This window comes from Salmo salar, chromosome 20 (genome assembly GCF_965601325.2).
Source record: "Salmo salar chromosome 20, fSalSal1, whole genome shotgun sequence".
NCBI classification, from domain to species: domain Eukaryota; kingdom Metazoa; phylum Chordata; class Actinopteri; order Salmoniformes; family Salmonidae; genus Salmo; species Salmo salar.
This window is the reverse complement of record NC_138310.1, coordinates 8,702,089-8,719,076: the sequence shown is the minus strand read 5'-3', so window position 1 is coordinate 8,719,076 and position 16,988 is coordinate 8,702,089. Positions and strand designations below refer to the sequence as shown.

The 16,988-nt window shown below is 46.5% G+C and overlaps 1 long non-coding RNA gene across 1 annotated transcript; it reads left to right on the top strand.

The window, feature by feature from the left end:
• The first annotated feature begins 668 nt into the window (after positions 1-668).
• On the top strand, positions 669-16,623 carry LOC106580152 (uncharacterized). The gene is made up of 3 exons (XR_001322816.3): positions 669-966; positions 12,800-13,055; positions 15,748-16,623. It is a non-coding gene; the product is annotated as an uncharacterized LOC106580152 (long non-coding RNA).
• The last annotated feature ends 365 nt before the right edge of the window (positions 16,624-16,988 follow it).

Sequence of the window (16,988 nt, the reverse complement as noted above, 5' to 3'; positions counted from 1 at the left end):
CCTCTACCTCGCCCAACTAGCTCTCACAGTCTCACTTCAGGAATTAGACGTTCGTCCATGTTTCTCAAAAATAACATTTTTAAGTTGTTGCTAACATCAAATTTACGCATGAACTCCAAGTTTTTAAGGTGAAGGTTAAGTTTAGGTATTGACTCCAAAATCTTAAGGTTAGGCATTAACTCAGAATGGTTGATTTAAGAGTTAAGGACTGGGATAGGCTTAAAAGAAAAATCTAAAAAACAGAGTTTCATCAGACACTTAACCCACGCACTGTACACACACACCCATACGCACGCATGCACACAAACACACACACACAGCGAGTGTTTGCTTTGACCTCTGGGACTGTGCAGCTGAACTGTTTGGTCTCTGAGTCCCCTCATGAAGGGCAGAACAAGCCGTACTCTTACTCTGTTTATCGTTTTGGGAGCGGTGGGTGCCAAGGTCAACTGAGGTTTACTTCACCAGTCTGGATATGCATGAGGAGCCCTCCTCTATACACACACACTCACACTCTCTTCAGCACTTCTAGTTCCTTTCAGGTTTAACCAGGTATCAATGAGAGAGAGAGAGAGAGAGAGAGAGAGAGAGAGAGAGAGAGAGAGAGAGAGAGAGAGAGAGAGAGAGATAAGTGGAGGGGCGAGAGTGGGAGGTGAACTGAACTGAATGAGAGCAATAAACAAATTAGCGAGTGTTGTGCTGTGCCTTGCTCCCTCATTGAGGGTAAACGTCTGGTCTGTTGAACTGGAGGCAGAGAGGGATTCCCAGTGCCTCGGCCAGCCCGGGGCTGTAAATGACTGCCACGGCTGTTAAAGTTCCACTAGCAGGTCTGAGTGAGAGTCCAGTGAGCCAGAGGAGACTATTACTGTAGTGCAATGGGCCAAATTAAAGCAAGGCCTCCCTCCCCTCAGCCACTACACCCAGGCCAACGGGTGCAACCGGTGGCAATTGTGGACAATTTTGGAGGTGAGTGAATGGGCCATTTCTGTCTGACATAACCTTAAGAATCATTTCAAGGTATTAACTCAATATTTCAAAATGATTTAGTTTTGTGAGGCCGGTTCTTATCAAAACAGGTTAACTGAACTATACAAGTTGATGGTGGAGATGATCAGATATTCTGCTGACACAATTGAATGATGTACAAGGTTTCCAAGTGAGAAAGCATCCTTCTATATTTGCCAGTGGTTCTAAACAAGGTGTAGCCTACCCCGTGAAAGTGGACATTTGTGGTGTCCGCATGCTTTCCATCCAAAACAGTTAGTAACAGTTTGTGCATATATTCTGACAACATTTTGTGTTGTTTTTTTTGGTTGTTTTGGTCTTTCGGCAAGGGGTTTTTCATCTGTTCGTGCACACAAAAACATGTCTTGAGGCAAGCCGAATTTCGGTAGCCGTTATTGGTCAACAGTAGGGATTCTTCAATGAAGTGTTTGCTGTCTTGCAATGATAGATGACTCATTTTCATGAGAAAAAAAAAAGAACTAAAAACCAACGACAGATTTGTTGCCTTATCTTAGACTCATTCTGATTATTCTGAGGAAGTGTATACTAGCTACGGTGTCTCAAGATGGACAAGCAGTACTATTGCCGTTTTTTTACAATTTTTCAAGCAAAGTTATTTTAAGGGAGTATGCAAGCACAGTCGTTTGGTTTACCTAGTCGAGTTGGGCTGGGTGCCAGCCGAACCAAAGCTTCCCTTTATCAGTGTGCAGGGCCGGGGAGTGGAGTGGTGGGGACGTGTATTGTGTGAGAGGGATCCTGACGTGAGCGAGACTGGATGCTGTTCCCATATCTAAAACACATGCTCCCTGAACTCCACTAAACAAACAAGCAGTAAAAATCTGGGAGAGAGAAAGAGAGAGAGAGAGAGCGAGAGTTCCCGGTGCTAGGCCATCTGTAGAGATAGAACCAGCTCTGACACATCTCCACCACTCATTGGAAGCACAAATACCCCCCCCCCCCATCCCCCCTTGTGTTATTGTAACCTCCCTGCCCCCTGTAACAGGCCGCTCACACATGCGTACGCATATTCACCAAACGTATGTGGTGTATTTCTTGTTTGGTTAATCAGGCCAGCTACCTAATATCTGTCCTAAGTGTAGGTGGTATGGTGAAGCTAGGGGGTCAGAGAAGGTGTTACTGATGGACCAGGACGTTTGCTTGTGTGGACACAGACCCACATGACTGTTTGAACCAGGGACGTGTGTTAGGGTTGGTGGAGACTGGGTTAGACTTTTTTTGTGTTTGTAAGGAAGAGGGAGGTGGGAATTTACCAGTTGTGAAGTCGTAAATACCAGTTGGATACATTTACTTGCTTTGAACTTGTTGAGAAACGCTGATTGGCTAATGGCCAACAAGCTACGTGTCGTGCTTGGTAACATTATAGTGTTCAAAAACCATATTAATAGATGTTTTTTATAAATAATGTTTTGTTGTTGCATTTTAACTGCTGAAAATGCTGTTATCGAGATAATCTCCTTAGTAGGTGTTATCAGAGGTCAGCATGTGGGAGAAGTGAGAGCACAGGATGATAGATGAGTTTCCCACCAGCAATTACCAGTTAGAGGGCCGTTCAAGTGGATTTTTCCCAGTCGTATGTGGTAAAGTCCCACTTCCCACTTGGTTATGAATGCAGCATTAGTCAGGGGAGGGGACGGAATGACAGAAGGACCAGGGGCGTGCCTAACATTCACCAAGGGATCCAGGGCCTCCAGTGCTATAAATCTAGCCTTTGACCAAGGTTATTAACAGAGGCCTTAAGACAAAGCAGGGAAAAATCCGAATGGATACCTCTCACAGTTGTTATGACTCTCTTCTTTTTAATTTATCGCTCTCCTTCTGTCTTTCTTCATCCCTTATGCCGTTCTCTTCATCTTTCCCATTCTCATTCTCCATTACCATCCCCCCTCTCTTTCTCTTGCTCTCACACACACAACTCACTGATTTCTCTATATCTCCCTCTCTCTCTCCCTCTACTATGTCTTTGCAGCAGTTTACTGCATTTGGGTGTGTTGTTTACCCCACATCCAGAGCAGAGTGCAAGTAATGGCCCATGGAGGAATGTTTGACAACTGTTTAAACCTGTCTATGGTGCTCATTAGACAGATAGATGGCCAACCTGGTGACTGGGACAGGAGAGGGGGGGATGAACAGCGAGAGAGAGACAGAGAGGAGAAAGAGAGAGAGACAGAGAGAGAGCGATTGCGAGAGGGAGAGAGAGCGAGAGAGAGAGAAAGCGAGAGAGAGAAAGAGAGAGCTAGATGGTGAGAGGGAGAGCGAGAGAGAGAGAGAGCGCAGCTGGGTTTGGGATGGGGGGGGTTATGGTGGGAGCGTGTGTAACCTCATCCTCATCAGCTGGCATGTGCAGTTGGCTCATGTTGGAAATAATTTTTGGGAGAGGGGGTGCTAGTGGGGACATGGAGAATGAGAAAATACCAAGGGATGGCAAGGGCTAGTTTGTAGGTCATTTATTCTAAGCATCCATTAGATGAGGATCAACGTGCCACTGTCCCCCGCCACCCCCCCCCCCCCCCCCCCCCCCCCCACACACACACACACAGCCTAAACACCCCTTGCTCTGCTAGTGACCTGCAATTGACTGTTTGAACCTACGAGTGGAGGTCAGGGGGTGTCCCACACAAAGAGGTCAAAAAGTGGTCAGTTGCACTTCCAGCAGTGGTGGGTGAATGCAAAGGCTCTGTTATTGCTGTGATTTATTTAATTGCAGGTTGAGAGGAACCCAAGTGCAAAAAAAACTGCATAACATGGCATCAATTTCCCTCTTTTCTCAGTCCCGTCCCTCCCTCCCTCCCCAAACATACACACAGCAACACAATCCACCTCGGAAAATAAATTCTGGTAGTCCAGCGGCCCTCCAATCTCCCCTGTGGTTTCAGGCATGAAGTAATTTAGCTTTAGAGCTGAAGAAAATAAAACACGCACAAAGATTCATTCTCCCACTCGACTCCGCACCTCTTCAGCTCCTTTAGAAGAAAACAGAAAGGCCATCTGATTCATTGTTTAGGCAAAAGTTCATTGGTAATGAATTATTTTAATGACAACAAAGGCCTTAAATCAGCAGCCTCGTCAAGGCACTGTGGAAGGCAATTTTCATCCGTTGCTTCTCACCAGCAGCCTCGTCAAGGCAGTGTGGAAGGCAATTTTCATGCCTTGCTTCTCACCCTTTGGCTCCCATGAACCATGATAGAGCATTAAATGGGAAATGTTTTCAACATTGGGAAAACCCTTTCCTTTAGTGACGCTAGTTCTCGGTTCATAGCTTATTTGTGCTCGCCTACACAGAGTAAATAGATGTTCGGTCAGACGGACACCTTTTTGGTAAATCCAAGTGAGAATATAGTCTGAAGAGGTCAGCTAATGTCTAACGTAATGACAAGCCCCAGGCTTTGAGAACGACCTTCATCTCTCGTTCAATGTGACGCAATAGCTTTAAATCACCACAGAATCCACAGCCCGACACTTACATCCAACAACGTAGGAACTCTGCGCACGTAGCAGACTAACGTTAACCGAGTCAGACACAAGGGAGAAGGAATCAAGTTCCAAATGTTTCAGTTGTATTCCCATTGTTATTTCAGAACAAGAAACCAAAATAAGGAAAAAAGGTGTGTGTTGTGTGTGTTTGTGTAAGCAGGCGCGTGTGCGCGTTTCTGTGTCTGTGTGTGAGCGTGCCTGTGCGTTTGTGGGTACACGCACACTCCATACACTTGTGTGAGGTATCCTATCTGTCAGTGATCCCTCATAGCCAGCAGACAGGCAGGAGCTGAGTTCCCCACACAGAGGAGAAAAGAGGAGAGGCCTGACCCACTCACATCCGCTAATCCACAGGCCACAGCCAGTCCAGATAGCATCTCATTGCCTGCTGTGGACAGCCTCTCCTTATTACCTGGGATCTAATAGAGTCCGATCTCCCACTCCCTCTCCCTCCGGCTAATCACAGGAGCAGCTGTCAATCAGCCCACGCAGCTAATGCCCTCCATATGAGGCTAACAAGCGAGGAATTCTGCAATTCCCAATCTCCGACTTTTATTTACTGTCCTGAAACGCATGTCCTGTCCTTATTGACATGTGTCACATGGGCTTCATGAGGAAGGAGGTTGTTAACGTGTTTGATCCGTTGGGAGATGTGTATTGTGATGACGGCAGGAGAGGTAGGAGAGCAGAGCGGCCATTGCTGTGAGTATGGTACTATGGCATGGCCCTTAAAGGCATGACCCTTGTTATGAAGTAATTAAAGACACTGTGGTTCCCTTGATCCTGGGGGTAAAGGAACACCAGCAGGTGAAATGAAGCACATAATTGCAATCCAAAACTAAGTGGCCTGGCGAAACAATATCGTGGCACAACAAATTTAATAAATAACTTCTGGGCATGCCGTCAAAGGGGCCCAATGTTTCCAGGGGTCCTGCATTGGGAGTGGAGGTGACACTGAGTGTGTTGTCAAGCGTAAATCCCAATGAAGAAGGGCCGGCGAGATGGGTGTCCGTATATCAAAGGCCTCAGTGACTACGGGTGCCATTTGATCTCTGCTCAGGAAATTCAAAATTCCAGGCAGATGAGGGGTGAAATGGAGAGGCCCTTAAGCCCGGCTTGTGCAAGTGATTAGAGGCAGCTGTTTCGATTCACATTTCGGAGGACTTGAACTCTGCAACCTGCCACATTTTTACGTGGCTTGGGCCAGGGCAGACGGGGCAGGAGAAAGGGCAGTCAGTGGTTGTGGCAATGGTGGTGGTGGTCTATTGTAAGGGCAGGGATGGAGATGGGAGGAGGGAGGAAGGGGGAGTTAGGGGTCAGTGTTAATAGTTTGTGGGGGAGAGTGGTTCAGATGGACCATAAAGGAATATCTATCTTAATGTCTCCTCCAGAAGTCGTCTTTCCCCCCCAAAAAAACGTTTGTTTGTACGCATGAGCGTACGAGCGTGTGTCAATGAGTAAATTGCACATGTATCACTTTCCCTCACAATTAGTTAAAATACATTCACACATAATCTGATGCTGTCCGTCATGCAGCCCAATAGTAGATGGATCTCACAGTCGATTGCTAACTATAGCATGCTACTCAGTGAACAGCTATGAGTCCCAATGAGAGCAGCCTGCCAGCCTGGAGGGATGTCATTTGTAATGTGAAAGATCAGCGATGGCAGACCAAGGTCAAAGCTCTCCTATTTCTAAACACTTCTCTCCGTTAGCAGGCCTCGTTATGAATGAGATGACAGGAGTGGTCAGTTGGGGACATGCACGGTAGACATGAACTGTTTCGGAGGGATGATAGAGAGGCAGTGGAGAAAGGTGTGGAAACCAGCAGGTATTGAGAAAATGAAGGGTAGATGGAGGGAAAATAAAGAAAGGGGAAGGAGAGGTGGTTGAGTTAAAGTGAGAGGGAGAGGTGTGTGTGGCAGATGCTGAGAGAGTGAAGGGAACGGAGGGAGAGTGGCCCGGGCATATAAACGATTAGTCCCAAACGTGAGCTGACAGCTGGATGCCTGACCTTGCCTGAGTGTGAGCAACAGCCCCAAGCTTCATCAACATCATTTCCATGCCAAGTCATTTAGACACAATTCTTATTCCGGCTAGGCGGGGGGAGCTCAACCCCCCTCCAAAGACCTCCACCCTCAACCAAGTTTAGAGTAATGGCTTAGGATGAGGTGCTAGCTATCCACATTACAGGCAACCTTCACACCACCAAGGGTCCTTAGGAACGGGCTGGCAGAGTCCTATTACATGGGCCTGCACTCCAAATGATACGCTATTCCCCACATAGTGCACTTCTTTTGATCAGAGCCTACAAAATCTGGTCAAAAACTCGTGCCCTATATAGGGAAGAGGGTGCCATTTGGGGGCGCACAGCCCAAAGTGTCCGTGATAGCATGCTTAGAGGAGTTGACAAAGGGAGGGGGTTTTGACCTCAGCCCTATTTTCACTGCTTAGTTAGTGGAGATATCCTGGTTATTAGACAATGATCTTTCCCCCGTGTTTCAGAAAGGCACAGGATCATTCTGGTCAGGGTTGAACAGCTGCCGTGTCAATCTGAAGAGGGTGCGTCCACTAACATTCCCACGAGGAGGTGCAGACGAGCGCGCACACACACGCAGTAACACACATAGAAATGCACACGCTAACAGGCACGGTACGTAAAGGACAGCAATGGTTGTTTTCACATGTACAGTACTTTTACTTAATTCTAGATATTTTTGTCATTTCAGCAGACACTCTTATCCAGAGCAACTTACAGGAGCGATTGGGGTTAAGTGCCTTGCTCAAGGGCACATCAACATGACCTTTCAATTACTGCCACAATTCTCTTTTAACCACTAGGCCGCCTGCTGCCATGCACTGTGTATATAGGCCAAGATTAGGAATCTTTTTATCTGCAGAAAATAACACGATGCAATACCATTTATACGATACAACAACAAACTGACAGCAAAACCAGATCTACTGTGAACCAAAGATTTGACCTTCCCTAGAACATGCCCTTTCCCCTCCAGTTGACCATAAATTGACCCTTTGTGAACTGTAACCTAAAAAGAGCCCAGACCCTCCACCTCCCTCCAGATAATCTCAAACGAATGATTATCTTATCAGTAAGCAAATAGGAGAGCGATGACCCTCTGACCTGGGCTGATCTGCACCGTTTACCTGAGAAGTGTTTGTTTGCCACAGCCAGGACCCATAGGTCTTCATGCACTGGTTGGTACAACAGACTGTGATCCTAGGCTCAGGCCTTGGGGCTTTAGTTCTTCCCTGCCTAGTAACCTGACTGGGAAAAACTCTGGGCACTAGTCGAGACATTGGGACGATAAGGTTCTATCTGATAATCCAATCACACAATGCTGAGTTGTCAATCAAAAATAACTGTATGTAAGGTGATGTACTTATTGAGTCATGAAAGAGGAAGGCATCACAAAACAGTTCTGAGATCCCAAGTCCTTGGTTCTGGTCCTCTTTTGTAATTACTTATATTTTTCACCACTTTTTAGAAGAATGGCCATAACTTAAAAGGTCTTTATGATAAAAATAAATAAAAGACAAATACAAGTACAGGGGCATCAGAGCTTTTTTTAAAGGCCTATTAGAGACGCGTTGTTGTTTTTGTCTCGTTCTATAGCAACACAAAACATCTCCATGGTAGGGTTATTTCACAAAGATGACAAACTTAACACATTTTATTGATAACTAGCGAGCGGTTTACTGACTTTTGGTGTCAGAGACCAGAAAAATATATCAGTTTACTTATCCAGAAGTAAGCTTTAGTAATGTTGCTAGTTCCATAGGATATAGTGTATTTGTCGTTTTAGTGAACTATCACTTTAACAAATGTGTGATGAACATGAATTGACATGTTTGATGATGTGATTAGAAATAATGAAGGGTATTATCTTTATTTAATCATACTATACTTTTTTATTTTTTTTATTGACCTTTAAATAATTATAACATTCTGTGCCAGCTACTGTAGGACGACATGGCTGAAACCAGATTGACATTTCAGAACTATAAGGTTCTATCTGCGATTGCACCACTCTAAGAAAACAGATTTACAAATGTCTCAGGATTTTGATACTCTGCACTTTAGGTACCTTTAAGGTGAGGACCTTAATGGGTTATGAATGTAGGATTCACTACAAAACTGTTCTGATATCTGGGATGTGAAAACTTTGATACTCAATATCTCAGAACTATGCTTTGCACAGATATGACATTTACATTTTACATTTACGTCATTTAGCAGACGCTCTTATCCAGAGCGACTTACAAATTGGACCTTACAGTCACTTAGTTATAGACTGTCCTTACAGGGCACATAGTCACCCCCTAGTCAGAACACATGGTCAGCGGGGTTGGAGTCCACATTCTACTTCAATCCAGTCATTTCAGTGAACTGAAATTATAATTCCAATTTAAATTTTACCCAATGCTTCTTCAAAAGAACAATCTCAGTTTACTTCCTGAACTGACAGAATTGAAATGAAATTGACCCCAAGATTGATTATCATCTTGGCCATGTTCTGTTATAATCTCCACCCGGCACAGCCAGAAGAGGACTGGCCACCCTTCACAGCCTGGTTCCTCTCTAGGTTTCTTCCTAGGTTCTGGCCTTTCTAGGGAGTTTTTCCTAGCCACCGTGCTTCTACACCTGCATTGCTTGCTGTTTGGGGGTTTTAGGCTGGGTTTCTGTACAGCACTTTGAGATATCAGCTGATGTAAGAAGGGCTTTATAAATACATTTGATTGATTGATGATTAACAGGAAAAACAAGCCTTAGTCTTGGTGGTTGTGAAGTAGCCATAAGTACCAGGTCCTACCCCCCCAGTCACTGTGAGCCTGTTCCAGCCTCCACACCTCCCTGAGAGGAGCGCCCTGCCACCCCTGCTCCCCTGCACCAGATTTATGGTACATTTCACACTTTGCCACAATCGGTGGAGGGAGCCATTGATCTGCAACCAGCACTGCAATGTTAATTGGGCAGCATCTTCGAATAAGCAAGATAAATGTGCCCCGGTTTTCCAGAGGTGGATGACGTGTGTGTTTGTCAGTGTGTGTGTGTGTGTGTGTGTGTGTGTATTTATATGTGCGTGTGTGTGTGTGAGTGAGTTTGCTTGTGTGGGAATTTGAGGGGATGGGGTGTTCTTCAGCCGCCAGGAAATGAGAATTTGAATGTTTTCAGTATTGGGGCCGGGTTACATGAGATTGAGGGGAGCAGGAAGGGGTATGGGGTATAGTCTAGTCCAGCACCTTCACATGCTTAAAACCCTGGATAGGAGGGCCATGATTTCAGGATTTCTTCCGACGGCCTCCTGTGGTTTTGTTGATTGAGTCTTAAATTAAAAATCAACCGGCAGGCAATCTATATGTGTACAAAGTGCCACCTCCCCCGTCAAGCTGATAGACTGTCAGTTCCACTCCAGGGGCTGGGGTGGCTGGTCATGGTCACTGATTGTATCTGGGTGTGTTTAGCAGGGTGAGAGCCCTGTGCTGTTTAATCTAGGTGGGTCCATTGTAATTATCACCAACACAAACAGGGAAGAGTCATTTCACGCCTGTGACCAGGTGAGGTGGTGTGACCTTGCTGATAATGCTGACCACGGGCCACGGATACGTCTGTGTGTGTGTCCGTGCGTGTGTGCTTACAGGCGTGCAGTTTCACCGCCCTATTCATTAACCTGCGTGATACCAGTAGTATATCTTTCTGTAAACCTTTTTCACATTGCCTTTGCCTCTTCTCTATAGTCTGCGGCACACAAAAAGCCTGTCGGTAGTCTGTAGTTCTACAAAAGAGGACAGGATGAGGTCACAAGAATAGCTCCCCATTCTCAACTTCTTTACCTGTCAATTACCTCCTCATTTTAGCAGATTCTTTTATCGAAAGTGACTTACAGTCATGCATTTTACGTATGGGTGGGAACGGGAGTCAAACCCACTATCCTGGCATTAGCAAGCACCGTGACCTACCAATTGAGCTATCATTTGGGACCCAGTCTAGATATTCTTTAAACCAGGAACACGCTAACCATGCAAACCGCTAGCAGCTCGTGAGCTTCAGAGTGAGAGAGGGCTTGCTTTAGCTTTAACTCAACCCAGTCTTGTGGCTCCCCAACTTTATTGGGTTAGGGCTAATTATTTTTAATGCGTACTGTTGTAAACTATTATTTCAGGAAGACCCCAAGTGTAATCAGCCACGGCCTTGTTTATATAAACTGGAAAATTGGCTAACGACACTGGGGCTAAAGTGCAATTTTTTTGGTTGTTGCCTTGGCCTAGTCAAAGAGTGTTTGTTCGGTTGCAGATGGGCTGTAAATCAAACTCACTGTAGACAGAGACTCAGCCTTTTGTTTCACATTGAGACTGGGAGCTCTTGACCCCGAACGAATGAACCACAAAACATGTGCCACTGAAATTGACTTTACAATCGAACAAAATGTACATAATTTGATCCTCTGGCACCGCGACAACACATCTAATATCTGTTTACGCAGATGTACCATTCTGTCCCCTCGACTAAAATGGTCTCTGTCAGTGTCACTACTCTGTTGACACCAATGCAGCAGTGAAAAAGAGTCATTGATATAATCTTGACCATGAAAGGCATTACGGGGTCTATTTCTGCCCGCCTCTGTATTAGGCAGCTCTAAAGCTCATGTCAATTGCCAGTTTTCCAGTGGGGGGAGCAGGGAGGATCTCAGTGGTGCTGGCAGGCAGTGCACCCACCCTCAGCCCTGGGCCTGTAATCTCCGATTAGGGGGTGGATCAAAGCCTGGATTTAATCTGGGCCACTGGGCAAGGGCGGGTATTATGGCACCATGGCACAGTGTGTTGTGTTTGCCCTCGCCGCGCACACACACACGCACACACACACACACACACAGACACACACACACACACACACAAAAAGCCACTTTGTCTACCTGTCGCCAGTGCCAATGTAGCGATCTGAGCGTGAATGCACCACGTCTGTCTGGCTGCAGTGTGGCCACAGGCGAAGTTGAGCAGACAGAGACACTGACACTGAAAGAGGAAGGAGTCTAAATGACTAAATGCAGAGCTGGGATTAGAGATGGGTGAGGGCTGACAAAGGCAAAAGCTCCCATAACCTCCGCTCTCCTCCCCCGATTCTCTCTCTCTCTCTCTTTCTCTCACATACACACGCAGACACACACGCAGGCACACATGCAAACACACACGCAGACACCCACAAAGTGCATCCTACCATAATGATAGGAATATGAGAGGAGAACATCTTTGCACAGCTCTAGCCAGCGATTTCCCCCGCTGGCTCGGCATTAAGTTTAACCGGCGTGTAATCCTACCCCCGTACACACTCGCCTCCAGTGCAGCTTCATCATAAACAATTAACCTACCGTAAAGTTCCCTCTATGCCACTAAAGGCATTCACCCTGGGTTTTTTCAGACATTTTTGTCAAACTTGCTAATCAGCTTTTGCAACCCATTAACTCGATTGTAACGCTCTGAACTGGATAATTTGCCTTTGTAGGCTTGCCGTGATGCTCCTGATATACTGTGTAATTATTAATTGCCCCTGTAGTAGAAGTAAATATAGACAGATAAAAATACTCATATTTCTCATACAGTACAGTGAGACGAACAATTAAATTGCAGGTGGATCACAATAACAATTCTTTAGTTCAGCTGGCCGATGGCCTCACTACTTGAGGGTAAATTCGGCTCGTTGTTCTTGCAGCAGGCAATTTGAAAGATGCCTCAAGTGTGAGTATGAACACTACTCCAAATTCCAGTTGGCCCCTGTTCTCCAAACCCCAGCCCAAGGCTAAGTTCTGAATGACTATGAAGGAGTAAAGGAAAGTAGACCTCTCTGATTCTCTTTCTGTCTTTTTCTCACCCACACTTTCTTTCTGTGTCACGCACACGTGCAGGCACACACACACACACACACGCACGCACGCACACACATGTTTTGGTGGTTGATTAAAGTCAGAGCGGTCAGGTCTTGGCTCGGGCCAGTCTGGGACAAAGAGCGATGTTTGTGAGGTCCGCTCGCCCTCAAAGGCTCTCTTGTCAAGGGAGGCTCAGAGAGAGCACTGGGGGAGCATAGCCCAGCAAAAGGCCAGCCATTTATCATAGTCCCCCCAAATGAAAGAGCCCAAATGTCTGTTTTTCCCCCTTCCCTCCCCCCTTTCTCTCTCTCTCTCTCTCTCTCTCTCTCTCCTCTCTCTCTCTCTCTCTCTTCTTCTCTTGCACCTCCCTCTTTTTTTCCCTCCTTCCCTCATCTTCTTTCCTCCCCTTTGTCCACATTCAGCGGGGCTGGGATAGCAGCGCGGGCCGTAACGGCGCAACGCGAGGCCATTTGGACTGCTCTCTCACGCTAAGGCCCTGCCGCTCCTTTGTTTTGCGCTGGGTGATTTGTCAGGCAGCGGTGGCAGAAGTCGAGCCCCTGAGGTTGAAAGGCTATGACCCCAGGAGTGCTGAGTATGAGGCCATAATAGCCCCAGGGCCAGAAGAATGGCCGTCCACCCGGGACAGGACACCACAAAGGCCTGATCTGCATACTTCAGGTAGGGCCCCGTTATAGGAACTGACAGGGGTGTGACGGCCTGAATGGCGTAGGAGGGGGGCTGGGGGGGGGGGTTGTGGGTTACTAGTGGGAACCTCGACCACTGCCTCCACTCTACCAGGCTCTCTGAAAAAATCAATAACAACTAATCTCTCCCAACATAATAAACAAAATAGTAAACAATGGTATTGTTTACCCGTTTGTGTGTGTGTCTCCTCTGGGCCTTTGTGTGGGCTGCTGGGCTGAATACAGGCAGGCCAGAGGGTTCAACCACACACACATAGGAGGCTGACAGCTGACACACTGGGCCCAACTCCTTGCCCTGCCTTCTCCAGGCCTCTCTATCTCTCTCTCTCTATCTCTCACTTTGTCATTAAAGAAAGAAACACTTTCTCTCACTCTGTTTGTTTGTTTTACTTGTTCCCACCTCCCTGGAGGGAGTAGGAACAGCAACAGAGCCCATTATCAACTGGCCGCCTGCCTTTTCCCCAAAACACACTGCAGCTCCTCTCTCTCTCTCTCTCTCTCTCTCTCTCTCTCTCTCTCTCTCTCCCTCTCTCTCTCCCCCCCCCTCTCTCTCTCTCTCTCTCTCTCTCTCTCTCTCTTCCCCCCTCTCTCTCCCCCCTCTCTCTCTCTCTCCCCTCTCTCTCCCCCTCTCTCTCTCCCTCCCTCTCACTCTCTCTCTCTCTCTCTCTCTTCCCCCCTCTCTCTCTCCCCCCTCTCTCTCTCTCCCCCCCACCCCCCCTCTCTCCCTCTCCTCTTTCTCTCCCCCTTCTCTCACTCCCCCTTCCCCACCTCTCTGTCTCAGGCCAGATGAGCAAACATTTACAAATGTTTCCTTTCTGAATGACTTCCCTCATAAATGATGTATGTTTGTATTGTGTTTGTATCATTCACAAGGGATTTTTTTGTGCTGCTGTTCATTTTTGTCTCTGTGCACGTGTTAGAATGGGAACATGTGAACCCAGGGATAAGGGGTGTGTCAAATGAAATCACAAGAGTGTGGGTGTCTGTGTGTGTGTCTGTGTGTGTACGTGCGCATGTGCGTGCCACAGAAAGAGAGCGAGAGAGACTCATGAGATGACCAATGACACACGCTGACACACAGAGTTGACACGCAGAACCTCATTAGTAATACAAATTGTTTGTCGTTTAATCTTTTTAACAGGATTTCTGTGTTCAAATATCGAACACAGCTACTCCAGAATTTCAAGATGCACACATGGATTTTACATATCAACTCTTTTCCATGATTGAAACCTATAAACATGTTGTAATGCCCATAGGAGTACCATCCATAGATGACTTGGGTTGAGTCATCAACCTTTGCTCACAACTCAACAAAAATTGGCAGGCATTGGAAGCAGACAAAGTGTTCTAAAAATACAAGGGGGAGATGTTGCAGGGTGAGGGCCTTTCAGCGATAGCTGCCGTGTCCTTGCTCTGTGTCTGGAAGCATTTATGAAGCATTTATGATCCACCAACGCTTCCCATAAGATGAGAGAGAAAAAACACCCGGCTTCAGGAATGTAGCATGGCCTCCAGGCTGGGTCGAGCCTACTGACACACACGCATTCCTCCTTCCATCCATTGTCACACACTGCTTATCATCACAACACAACATAGCCGTGCACACAGTGACTAAGCTAGCTGGGATGTGTTCACAGAGTGGGACCCTGCCAAGGCTACAGTCACTGCAATTATTAAGCAATTACAGTAATGATCGCCAATTCAATCTGCTTCGGCCTTGTTAGCAGCAGGGTTGCATCACCATTGTTCCGAGAGGAACGGAACCTCTCAAATGGCACTAGGTGAACACTTTGAAAGAGAGAGGGAAATCGTAGTCTTAGAGGATTTGTAAGGCGGAGGTGAAGTTGTAAACAGTGCTCAGCTATATCCTTGCTCTTGCGCTGTGTGTGTGTGTGTGTGTGTGTGTGTGTGTGTGTGTGTGTGTGTGTGTGTGTGTGTGTGTGTGTGTGTGTGTGTGTGTGTGTGTGTGTGTGTGTGTGTGTGTGTGTGTGTGTGTGTGTGTGTGTGTGTGTGTGTGTGTGTGAGTGTGTGTGTGTGTGTGTGTGTGTGTGTGAGTGTGTGCCTACGTGTGTAGGCAGAGGAATGCCCTGGACTGAGTGGCTAGCAATTTCATACAGTGTTTGGTGTAAAGAAAGAGAGAGAGAGAGAGAGAGAGAGAGAGAGAGAGAGAGAGAGAGAGAGAGAGAGAGAGAGAGAGAGAGAGAGAGAGAGAGAGAGAGAGAGGGGGAAGATGAATGGTCTCTAAGATGAATGCATGCAGGTCAGGCCGGGACGACCCCCACTCTATGCCGCCCCACTACCATGACATCAGAACAGAAGGGGAAAACATCCCCTCTTTTGTGGTGGGGCTAATTTAATTTGTACCTTCCAATGAGGGGTAAACATGTTTGAACTGTCTGTCTGGGCCCTCTGTTGCCCGTTTGGGGTTCTCACGGGAAACTTCCACCAAGCAGGATATTGCAAACTGCATCGCAACTTTTCTAAACTAATCTAATTGTTGTCCTCTTTTCTTTCACTCCCTCGCTCCCCTCCATCTGTTCTCCTGTGGTCTGGCTGTGCTGTTGCTCCCTGCCGTCCGGGCTGTGCGCTACTCCGACTCCTCTCATCCCACTGGGATGGTCCCTGTGACCTTCTCTGTGTCGGTCTGGAATTTGACGTCAAAGGTCTTGTTGCTAGGAATGGGGTTTTGTTTGGTAACAAATATGACCCCTTCCCCTTCTCTCTCGCTTTCTCTCTCTCTCCCTCTTTCTGCTTTTCTGTCTCTCCATCTCTCGTTCCTCTCTTCTGCCCCCTGCTCTCCTCTCTGTTCTCTCACTGGTTATCTCATGTATTATTTCAGTCTACAGGGGCTTTAGTGGAAATGAAATATGTCTGCCAAGCCTCACCGGGCATGCTCATATTCAGTGTAATTACTAGACAGAGAATCCAGGCTGCAATGGGTATCTATAAATCTGGGATCTCTCACCATTGGCTTTTGAAACCCTACTCTGCATTCTGACACCTAACCTTTCACACCGCCGGGGCTGCTGGGAGTAACCTCTGACCCCCTCTCCGAGTCTGCCAGCCCTGCTCAGTCTGACCTCGCCGAGACACATGACCCCCCGAGTCACAGCTGTGCCTGATCTGTCCTCAGGGGCCGGAAAGGAACACGTCAAATGTATATGTGTGTGTGTGTGTGTGTGTGTGTGTGTGTGTGTGTGTGTTTACTTGTCTTTTTGTTGAGCAAAACTTTTTGTGGAAGGTACTACGCAGCGCACAGACCCCCCGCGCGCAATCAACTTCGTTGAGATACTTTGAGTTTCCTTGTAGGCCTATTTGGCGGGGGAACATGTGAAGCCAGCTGTATAGCCTCTTGCCTGTTTCTGTTTAGGAGTATTTTAATAAAGAATATGAAACAATGTTGTGTCTGTTTGATGCATTTCATTAAATCATGCATAGGTGTTGCTTATATGGGCTAAAATACATTTGTTCATATGGGCTATAGCATACCAAATGTTCATCTGTTATGAAAATAAAATATTTAATGTGTCAATTTTTTGGGGGGTAAAAGGCTGACATTTCAGTTAAAACAGACTCTTTGTCACATGACTATAGAGATGGAAACGTTGTGGTTTTAGAGAGACAAAGTAACAACAGCCTATGATTAATAAAGGTTTAGGATATACTGGGCTCTCACCTTCATCATCATTATTCATATTATTCCAATTCAAGTCACAATTATCCGTTTTGGTATTGTCATCGGTGAGAAGGCTTTCCAACACATGGTAGACCTACCAACGGAAAATGTTTATGTAAAATGTCTGCCTTTTCCCCTACATTTTACCAGTCTAATAAGTCAATTTAATATAGGACCATATTTCCTATGTCGTTTCATTTAGGAAAATGTAGAACATTTCAAAATTAC